This window comes from Arachis hypogaea, chromosome 10 (genome assembly GCF_003086295.3).
Source record: "Arachis hypogaea cultivar Tifrunner chromosome 10, arahy.Tifrunner.gnm2.J5K5, whole genome shotgun sequence".
In the NCBI taxonomy this organism is placed as follows: Eukaryota; Viridiplantae; Streptophyta; class Magnoliopsida; order Fabales; family Fabaceae; genus Arachis; species Arachis hypogaea.
The window spans coordinates 29,535,186-29,546,966 of NC_092045.1; the positions used below are offsets into that span (position 1 = coordinate 29,535,186).

The 11,781-nt window shown below is 40.1% G+C and overlaps 1 non-coding gene across 1 annotated transcript; it reads left to right on the forward strand.

Moving 5' to 3' along the window:
- The first annotated feature begins 10,942 nt into the window (after nucleotides 1-10,942).
- Nucleotides 10,943-11,046, forward strand: LOC112718728 (small nucleolar RNA R71). The gene has a single exon (XR_003161054.1). It is a non-coding gene; the product is annotated as a small nucleolar RNA R71 (small nucleolar RNA).
- Nucleotides 11,047-11,781: the final 735 nt, after the last annotated feature.

An 11,781-nucleotide genomic window follows, 5' to 3' on the forward strand; every position in this document is an offset into this window, starting at 1 on the left:
GTTTCCAGAATGGAGCATCATATGTATATTCTATGATGGTCTGTCTGAGTTATCTAAGATGTCATTGGACTATTCTGCTGGTGGATCTCTTCATCTGAAAATACCTGCAGAAGCCCAGGAACTCATTGAAATGGTTGCAAATAACCAGTTCATGTACACTTCTGATAGAAATCCTATGAATAATTGGGTGACTCAGAAGAAAGGAGTTCTTGAGATTGATACTCTGAATGCCATATTGGCTCAGAACAAAATATTGACTCAGCAAGTCAATATGATTTCTCAGAGTCTGACTGGATTATAAGCTAAAGACGCCTCCTCTGAAGGAAAAGCTTATGACCCTGAGAATCCTACAATGGAAGAGGTGAATTACATGGGAGAATCCTATGGAAACACCTATAATTCTTCATGGAGGAATCACCTAAATTTCTCATGGAAGGATCAATAGAAGCCTCAACAAGGCTTCGATAACAATAATGGTGGGAGAAATAGGTTTGGCAATAGCAAACCTTTTCCATCATCTTTTCAGCAACAGACAGAATTCTAAGCAGAGCCTCTCTGGCTTAGCAAACATAGTCTCTGATCTATTTAAGGCCACTCTAAGTTTCATGAATGAAACAAGGTCCTCCATCAGAAATTTGGAGGCACAAGTGGGTCAGCTGAGTAAAAGAGTTACTGAAACTCCTCCTAGTACTCTCCCAAGCAATACAGAGGAGAACCCAAAGAGAGAGTGCGAGGCCATTAACATGACCAAAATGGCCGAACCTGAGAAGGAGGAGGAGGACGTGATTTCCATTGAGGAAAACCTCAATGGACGTCCACTGATCAATAAGAGGTCCCCTAATGGAGAACCAAAGGAATCTGAGGCTCATATAGAGACCATAGAGATTCTATTGAACTTCTTACTATCATTTGTGAGCTCTGATGAGTATTCTTCCTCTGAAGAGGATGAAGACATTGTTGAAGAGCAAGTTTCTCAGTATCTAAGAGCAATCATGAAGCTGAATGCCAAATTATTTGGTAATGAGACTTGGGAGGATGAACCTCCATTGCTTATCAATGAACTAAGTGCATTGGTTCAGCTGAAATTACCTCAAAAGAAAGAGGATCCCGGAAGGTTCTTGATACCTTACACCATAGGCACCATGACCTTTGAAAAGGCTCTGTGTGACCTAAGATCAAGTATCAACCTCATGCTACTCTCTGTAATGGAGAAACTAGGGATCTTTGAGGTACAAGCTACAAGAATCTCACTAGAGATGGCAGACAAATCAAAGAAACAGGCTTATGGACTTGTAGAGGATGTCTTGGTAAAGGTTTAAGGCCTTTACATCCCTGCTAATTTCATAATCCTAGACACTGGGAATGATGAGGATGAATCAATCATCCTTGGAAGATCCTTCTTAGCCACAGCAAAGGCTGTGATTGATGTAGACAGAGGAGAGCTAGTCCTTCAGGTGAATAAGGACTACCTTGTGTTTAAGGCTCAAGGATCTTCTTCTGTAAACAAGGAGAAGAAGCATGAAAAGCTTCTCTCAGTACATAGTCAAATAGAGCCCCCACACTCAAACTCTAAGTTTGGTGTTGGGAGCCCACAATCATGCTCTGAACATCTGTGAAGCTTTGTAAGAGCTTCCTGTCAAGCTATTGACATTAAAGAAGCGCTTATTGGGAGGCAACCCAAGTTTATCTATCTATATTAATTACTCTTTTATTTTGTTTTCCATTGTTATTTTATGTTTTCTTTAGGATGATGATCATGTGAAGTCACAAAAACACCTACAAAAATTGAAGAAAAATAAAAAACAGCATCAAAAAATGGCACACCCTAGAGGACGAGTTTACTGGCGTTTTAACGCCAGTAAGGATACCAAAATGGGCATTTAACGCCCAGCCTGGCACCATTCTGGGCGTTTAAACGCCAGAACTGGCAGGCAAACTAGCGTTTAAATGCCCAGTCTTGCACCTTTCTGGGTGTTTAAATGCCAGAAAAGGGCTGCAGATTGGCATTTAAATGCCAGAAAAGGGCAGCAAACTAGCATTTAAACGCCAGAAAAGGGCATCAACGCGGCGTTTAAACGCCAGGATTAGCACTCAGAGGGCGTCTACACGCCAGAATGGTACAAGGATGAAAAATCCTTGACACCTCAGGATCTGTGGACCCCACAGGATCCCTACCTACCCCACCTCACTCTCTCTCCTCTTCACACTTCTCCATAACACTCTACCCAAAACACCACTCACCTATCAAATCTTCCCCTCTTCCCCATATTCTCTTCACTACTCACATCTATTCCCTAATTCCCATAAACCCATCATACAATCCACCTACCCTCACCCACTCAAATTCAAACCATTTCCCTCCCAAACTTACCCATTCTCACACGAACCAACTCCCTCTCTTTCCTATAAATACCCACTCCTTACTCCTTCTTTTCACACATCACATACACTCAAAACTCCCCTTGGCTGAAACCTCTCAAGCCTCCATCTTCTACTTTTCTTCTTCTTCTACTCTCTTCTTTCTTCTTTTGCTCGAGGACGAGCAAATCTCTTAAGTTTGGTGTGGAAAAAGCCTTGCTTTTTAATTTTTCATAACCATTTAATGGCACCTAAGGCCAGAGAAACCTCAAGGAAGAGGAAAGGAAAGGAAATTACTTCCACCTCCGAGTCATGGGAGATGGAAAGATTTATCTCAAAGGTCCATCAATACCACTTCTATGAAGTTGTGGCCAAGAAGAAGGTGATCCCCGAGGTCCCCTTTAAGCTCAAAAGGAGCAAATATCCGAAGATCAGACATGAGATTAGGAGAAGAGGATAGGAAGCTCTCACCAATCCCATTCAACAAGTCGGAATCATAATGGTTCAAGAGTTCTATGCTAATGCAAGGATCACTAAGAACCACGAACAAAGTATGAACCCGAACCCAAAGAATTGGCTCACAATGGTTCGGGGGAAATACTTAGATTTCAGTCCAAAAAATGTAAGGCTGGTATTCAACTTGCCAATGATGCAAGGAGATGCACGCCCCTACACTAGAAGAGTCAACTTTGATAAAAGGTTGGACCAAGTTCTTATGGACATATGTGTAGAAGGAGCTTAATAGAAGAGAGACTCCAAAGGCAAGTCGGTTCAACTAAGAAGGCTTGACCTTAAGCCTGTGGCTAGAGGATGGTTGGAGTTCATCCAACGCTCTATCATTCCTACTAGCAACCGATTCGAAGTAACTGTGGATCAGGCTATCATGATCCATAGCATCATGATTGGAGAGGAAGTGGAAGTTCATGAGATCATACCTCTAGAACTGTACAAAGTGGCTGACAAGCCCTCCACTTTGACAAGGTTAGCCTTTCCTCATCTCATTTGTCACCTATGCAGTTTAGCTGGAATTGTTATAGAGGAAGACATCCTCATTGAAGAGGACAAGCCCATCACTAAAAAGAGGATGGAGCAAACAAGAGAGCCCACTCATGGACCTCAACAAGCGCATGAGGAAGTTCCTCATCAAAAAATCTCTGAGATACTTCAAGGGATACATTTTCCTCCACACAACTATTGGGAGCAACTCAACACCTCCTTATGAGATTTGAGTTCCAACATGGAGTAACTAAGGATGGAGCACCAAGAGCACTCCATTATCCTCCATGAAATTAGAGAGGACCAAAGAGTCATGAGGAAGGAGCAACAAAGGCAAGAAAGAGACATTGAGGAGCTCAAGCACTCCATAAGACCTTCAAGAGGAAGAACTAGCCGCCATCACTAAGGTGAACCTGTTCTTTAATTTTTTTGTTCTTATTTTTTCTGTTTTCGATTTTTATGCTTTATATTTGACTATGTTTTAGCTTCATTACATGATCATTAGTGTCTAGTGTCTATGTCTTAAAGGTATGAATAATTCCATGAATCCTTCACCTTTCTTAAATGAAAAATGTTCCTAATTACAAAAGAATAAGAAGTACATGAATTTCAAATTTTATCTTGAAATTAGTCTAATTATTTTGATGTGGTGGTAATGCTTTTTGTTTTCTAAATGAATGCTTGAACAATGCATATTTTTTATAGTGAAGTTTATGAATGTTAAAATTGTTGGCTCTTGAAAGAATGATGAACAAAGAGAAATGTTATTAATAATCTGAAAAATCATGAAATTGATTCTTGAAGCAAGAAAAAGCAGTGAAAAAGAAAAAGCTTGCAAAAAAATGTGGAAAATAAAGGAAAAAAAGAAAAGAAAGAAAAAGCAAGCAGAAAAAGCCAGTAGCCCTTTCAACCAAAAGGCAAGGGTGAAGAGGATCCAAGGCTTTGAGCATCATTGGATAGGAGGGCCCAAAGGAATAAAATCCTGGCCTAAGCGGCTAAAACAAGCTGTCCCTAACCATGTGCTTGTGGCATAAAGGTCCAAGTGAAAAGCTTGAGACTGAGTGGTTAAAGTCGTGATCCAAAGCAAAAAGAGTGTGCTCAAGAACTCTGGACACCTCTAACTGGGGACTTTAGCAAAGCTGAGGTACAATCTGAAAAGGTTCACCTAGTTATGTGTCTGTGGCATTTATGTATCTGGTGGTAATATTGGAAAACAAGATGCTTAGGGTCACGGCCAAGACTCATAAAGTAGCTGTGTTCAAGAATCAATATACTGAACTAGGAGAATCAATAACACTATCTAAATTTTGAGTTTCTAATGGATGCCAATCATTCTGAACTTCAAAGGATAAAGTGAGATGCCAAAACTGTTCAGTGGCAAAAAGCTACTAGCCCCGCTTATCTAATTGGGACTAAGTTTCATTGATATTTTGAGATTTATTTTATATTCTCTTCTTTTTATCCTATTTTGTTTTCAGTTTCTTGGGGACAAGCAATAATTTAAGTTTGGTATTGTGATGAGCGGATAATTTATACGCTTTTTGGCATTGTTTTTACATAGTTTTTAATATGTTTTAGTTACTTTTTAGTATATTTTATTAGTTTTATGTAAAAATTACATTTCTGGACTTTACTATGATTTTGTGTATTTTTCTGTGATTTCAGGTATTTTCTGGCTAAAATGAAGGGACCTGAGCAAAAATCTTATTCAGAGGCTGAGAAAGGACTGAAGATGCTGTTGGATTCTGACCTCCCTGCACTCGAAGTGGGTTTTCTAGAGCTACAGAAGTCCAATTGGCGCGCTCTCAATTGCGTTGGAAAGTAGACATCTTGGGCTTTCCAGAAACGTATAATAGTTCATAGTTTGCCCGGGATTTGATGGCCCAACATGGCGTCCAAACGCCCACTAGAGACCCCTTTTTTGGCGTAAAATGCCAAAACTGGCACTGGTGCCAATACCATGGTTTACAACTATGTGTGGTCACAACTCCGTTCAACTTAACCAGCAAGTGTACTGGGTCATCCAAGTAATACCTTACGTGAGTAAGGGTCAATCCCACAGAGATTGTTGGTATGAAGCAAGCTATGGTCACCTTGTAAATCTCAGTTAGGCAGATTAAATGGTTTATGATAAGTTCGAAAATAAATAATAAATAGAAAATAAAATAGTAAATAGTTACTCATATAATTCCATGGTGGGAATTTCAGATAGGCATATGTAGATGCTGTGCTCCTCTCGAATCTCTACTTTCTTATTACATTCATCCAATCCTTCTTACTCCTTTCCATGGCAAGCTGTATGTAGGGCATCACCGTTGTCAATGGCTACATTCCATCCTCTCAGTGAAAATGGTCCTATGCTCTGTCACAGCACGGCTAATCATCTGTTGGTTCTCAATCAGGTTGGAATAGAATCCCTTGATTCTTTTGCATCTGTCACTAACGCCCAGCCTTCAGGAGTTTGAAGCTCGTCACAGTCATTCAATATCGGAATCCTACTCGGAATACCACAGACAAGGTTAGACTTTCCGGATTCCCATGAATGGTGCCATCTATCTAGCTTATACCACGAAGATTCTGTTGGGGAATCTAAGAGATATGCGCCCGGCCTAAGGTAGAACGGAAGTGGTTGTCAGTTACGTGCGTTCATAGGTGAGAATGATGATGAGTGTCACGGATCATCATATTCATCAAGTTGAAGTGCAACGTATATCTTGGAATAAGAATAAAAGAGAATTGAATAGAAAATAATAGTAATTGTATTGAAACTTGAGGTACAGCAGAGCTCCACACCCTTAATCTATGGTGTGTAGAAACTCCACCGTTGAAAATACATAAGTGAAAGGTTCAGGCATGGCCGAGAGGCCAGCCCCCATGATTTGAGAACTAATCGTCCCAAGATGTCTAATACACTAGTAAAAAGTTCTATTTATAATAAACTAGCTTTTAGGGTTTACAGGAGTAAGTAATTGATGCATAAATCCACTTCTGGCGCCCACTTAGTGTGTGTTTGGGCTGAGCTTGATCTATCCACGAGCTGAGGCTTCTTTTGGAGTTGAACGCCGAGTTATAGCGTGTTTCTGGCGTTCAACTCCGGGTCGTGACGTGTTTCTGGCGTTTGACTCCAGACAGCAGCGTACTTGGCATTGAGCGCCACTTTACGTCGTCAATTCCCAAATAAAGTATGGACTATTATATATTGCTGGAAAGCTCTGGATGTCTACTTTCCAACGCCGTTGAGAGAGAGCCATTTGGAGTTCGGTAGCTCCATAAAATTGATTTTGAGTGTAGAGAGGTCAGATTCCAACAGCATCAGCAGTCCTTTTGTCAGCCTTTTTCAGAGTTTTGCTCAAGTCCCTCAATTTCAGCCAGAAATTACCTGAAATTACAGAAAAACACACAAATTCATAGTAAAGTCCAGAAATGTAAATTTAACATAAAAACTAATGAAAACATCCCTAAAAGTAGCTTGAACTTACTAAAAACTACCTAAAAACAATGCCAAAAAGCGTATAAATTAGCCGCTCATCACAACACCAAACTTAAATTGTTGCTTGTCCCCAAGCAACTGAAAATCAAATAGGATAAAAAGAAGAGAATATACTATAAATTCCAAAATATCAGTGAATATTAATTCTAATTAGATGAGCGGGACTTGTAGCTTTTTGCTTCTGAACAGTTTTGGCATCTCACTTTTTCCTTTGAAGTTTAGAATGATTGGCATCTCTAGGAACTTAGAATTTTAGATAGTGTTATTGATTCTCCTAGTTAAGTATGTTGATTCTTGAACACAGCTACTTTTATGAGTCTTGGCTGTGGCCCTAAGCACTTTGTTTTCCAGTATTACCACCGGATACATAAATGCCACAGACACATGACTGGGTGAACCTTTTCAGATTGTGACTTAGCTTTGCTAGAGTCCCCAGTTAGAGGTGTCCAGAGCTCTTAAGCACACTCTTTTGCTTTGGATCATGACTTTAACCACTCAGTCTCAAGCTTTTCACTTGGACCTGCATGACACAAGCACATGGTTAGGGACAGCTTGATTTAGCCGCTTAGGCCTGGATTTTATTTCCTTGGGCCCTCCTATCCATTGATGCTCAAAGCCTTAGATCCTTTTTACCCTTGCCTTTTGGTTTTAAAGGCTATTGGCTTTTTCTGCTTGCTTTTTCTTTTTCTTTCTATTTTTTTGTTGCCATTTTTTTCGCAAGCTTTTTACTTTTCACTGCTTTTTCTTGCTTCAAGAATCAATTTTCATGATTTTTCAGATTGTCAATAACATTTCTCTTTGTTCATCATTCTTTCAAGAGCCAACAGTTTTAACATTCATAAACAACAAGATCAAAAATATGCACTGTTCAAGCATTCATTCAGAAAACAAAAAGTATTGTCACCACATCAATATAATTAAACTAAATTCAAGGATAAATTCGAAATTCATGTACTTCTTGTTCTTTTGAATTAAAACATTTTTCATTTAAGAGAGGTGAAGGATTAATGGAATTATTCATAACTTTAAGACATAGTTACTAAACACTAATGATCATGAAGTAGAAACACAAAATATAGATAAACATGAAGCATAAAAATCGAAAAATAGAGAAATAAGAACAAGGAATGAGTCCACCTTAGTGAGGGTGGCACCTTCTTGAAGAACCAATGGTGCTCTTTGAGCTCCTTTATGTCTCTTCCTTGCTTCTGTTGGATGATCCCTAGTAATTTTGGTGCTCCTATCCTTAGTTGCTCCCAATAATTATGTGGAGGACAATTTATCCCCTGAGGTATCTTAGGGATCTCTTGATTTGCAGTCAAATGTTCTACCACTGAGCTATAAACCCTTTAGATGAGTCTTTCCATCTCCCATGACTCAGAGGTGGAAGTTTTTGTCTTCCCTTTTCTCTCTCTTTTTTTTTTTTGAGGTTTCTCTGGACTTAAGTGCCATCAATGGTTATGGAAAAACAAAAAGCTATGCTTTTACCACACCAAACTTAGAAAATTGCTCGCCCTCGAGCAAGAGAAGAAAGAAGAGAAGAATAAGAAGAAGAAAATATAGATGAGAGTGAGGGATGGTGTTTCGGCCAAGGTGTAGAAGAGGGGGTTTGTGTTGTGTGAAAATGAAGTAGGATGGAAGGGTATATATAGGGAAAGGGGAGAGGGTAAGTTCGGCCATGTAGGGTGGGTTTGGGTGGGTAAGTGTTTTTGAATTTTGAAGGTAGGTGGGGTTTATGGGGAAGAGTGGATGGATGTGAGTGGTGAAGGGGGTAATTGGGAAGAGAGATTGAAGTTGTTGGGAAGTGTGACATGGGGAAGAGTGTTATAGGATTAGGAGGTAAGGTGGGAATATGTTAGGTGGGGATCCTGTGGAGTCCACAGATCCTAAGGTGTCAAGGATTTACATCCCTGCACCAATTAGGCATATAGAATGCCTTTGCACACCATTCTGGCGTTTAAACGCCGAGATGATGTACACTCTGGGCGTTCAACACCCATGTGTAGCATGTTTCTGGCGTTGAACGCCAGTTCCATGCTTGTTACTGGCGTTCAACGCCAGCTTTCCTCAAGGCACATTCCTGGCGTTCAAACGCCAGAATGTTGCTTGTTTCTGGCGTTCAGCGCCAGATTCATGCTCTGTTCTGGCGTTGAACGCCAGCCATATGCTTCTTACTGGCGTTGAACGCCAGTATGTCCTCCCTCCAGGGTGTGATTTTTCTTCTGCTGTTTTTGATTCTGTTTTTAATTTTTATATTTTTTTTTGTGACTCCACATGATCATGTACCTAATAAAACATAAAATAACAATAAAATAAAATAAAAATTAGATAAATAAAAATTGGGTTGCCTCCCAACAAGCACTCTTTTAATGTCATTAGCTTGACAGTGGGCTCTCATGGAGCCTCACAGGTGATCAGGTCAATGTTGTATAGTCCCAACACCAAACTTAGAGTTTGGATATGGGGTCTTAACACCAAACTTAGTGTTTGGTTGTGGCCTCCCAACACCAAACTTAGAGTTTGACTGTGGGGGCCTCCTCTTGACTCTGAATTGAGAGAAGCTCCTTATGCTCACTCTCTTTTGTCACAGAGGGATGGCCATGTGCCTTAAACACCAGGTAGTCCCCATTCAATTGAAGGACTAATTCACCTCTGTTGACATCTATCACAGCTCCTACTGTGGCTAGGAAAGGTCTTCCAAGGATGATGCACTCATCCTCTTCCTTCCTAGTGTCTAAGATTATGAAATCAGCAGGGATGTAAAGGCCTTCAACCTTTACTAACACGTCCTCTACTACTCCATAAGCTTGTCTTAATGACTTGTCTGCCAATTGTATTGAGAACAAGGCAGGTTGTACCTCAATGATCCCCAGCTTCTCCATTACAGAGAGTGGCATAAGATTTATCCCTGACCCCAGATCACATAGAGCTTTTTCAAAGGTCATGGTGCCTATAGTACAAGGTATTAAGAACTTGCCAGGATCTTGTCTCTTTTGAGGTAAAATTTTCTGAATCCAGGTGTCTAGTTCACCAATGAGCAAGGGAGGTTTATTTTCCCAAGTCTCATTACCAAACAACTTGGCATTCAGCTTCATGATAGCTCCTAAATATTGAGCAACTTGCTCTCCAGTCACATCTTCATCCTCTTCAGAGGAAGAATAGTCTTCAAAGCTCATGAATGGCAGAAGGAGATTTAATGGAATCTCTATGGTCTCTATATGAGCCTCAGATTCCTTTGAATCCTTAATAGGAAATTCCTTCTTGCTTGAGAGACGTCCCAGGAGGTCTTCCTCACTAGGATTTTTGTCCTTCTCCTCCCTTGTGCATTCGGCCATATTGATTACATCAATGGCTTTGCACTCTCCTTTTGGATTCTTTTTTGTATTGCTTGGGAGAATACTGGGAGGAGTTTCAATGACTTTCTTACTCAGCTGGCCCACTTGTGCCTCCATATTTCTGATGGAGGATCTTGTTTCACTCATGAAATTGAAAGTGGCTTTTGACAGATCAGAGACTAGATTGGATAAATTAGAAGTGCTTTGTTCAAAATTCTCTGTCTGTTGCTGAGAAGATGATGGAAAAGGCTTGCTATTGTTCAGCCTATTGCGTCCACCATTGTTAAAGCTTTGTTGAGGCTTTTGTTGATCCTTCCATGAGAAATTTGGATGATTTCTCCATGATGAATTATAGGTGTTTCCATAAGGTTCACCCATGTAATTTACCTCTGCGATTGCAGGGTTCTCAGGATCATAAGCTTCTTCAGAAGCTACCTCTTTAGTACTGTTGGATGTATTTTGCCATCCATTCAGACTTTGAAAGATCATGTTGACTTGCTGAGTCAACACTTTATTCTGAGCCAATATGGTATTCAGAGCATCAATTTCAAGAACTCCCTTCCTTTGAGGCGTCCCATTATTCACGGAATTCCTCTCAGAAGTGTACATGAGTTGGTTATCTGCAACCATGTCAATGAGTTCTTGAGCTTCTGCAGGTGTTTTCTTTAGGTGAATGGATCCACCTGCAGAATGGTCCAATGACATTTTCGAAAACTCAGATAGACCATAATAGAATATATCTAATATGGTCCATTCTGAAAACATGTCAGATGGACACCTTTTGGTCAACTGCTTGTATCTTTCCCAAGCTTCATAGAGGGATTCACCATCTTTTTGCTTGAAGGTTTGAACATCCACTCTAAGCTTGCTCAGCTTTTGAGGAGGAAAGAATTTATCCAAGAAATCCGTGACCAGCTTATCCCAGGAGTCCAGGCTATCCTTAGGTTGTGAATCCAACCATATTCTAGCTCTGTCTCTTACAGCAAAAGGGAAAAGCATGAGCCTGTAGACTTCAGGATCAACTCCATTCGTTAACAATCTCACAAATCTGCAAGAACTCAGTTAAAAACTGGTAAGGATCTTCAGATGGAAGTCCATAAAACTTGCAGTTCTGTTGCATTAAAGCAACTAGTTGAGGCTTAAGCTCAAAATTATTGGCTCCAATGGCAGGAATGGAGATACTTCTTCCATCAAATTTGGACGTTGGCTTTGTGAAGTCACCAAGCATTCTCCTTGCATTATTGTTGTTGGGTTCGGCTGCCATCTCCTTCTCTTGTTCTAATGTTTCTGAAAGGTTACCTTTAGATTGTTGTAATTTAGCTTCTCTTAGTTTCCTCTTCAGAGTCCTTTCAGGTTCAGGATCAATTTCAACAAGAGTGCCTTTTTCCTTGTTCCTGCTCGTATGAAAGAGAAGAAAACAAGAAAAGAAAAGGAATCCTCTATGTCACAGTATAGAGATTCCTTTATGTTAGTAGAAGAAGAAAGGGGGGAAGAGTGAAGAAGAATGGGTTCGGATTTTTAGATGAAGAGAGGTGAAGAGAAGTGTTAGTAATTAAATAATTAAATAGAAGAAGAAAAGAGAGGGAGAATTTCGATAATAAT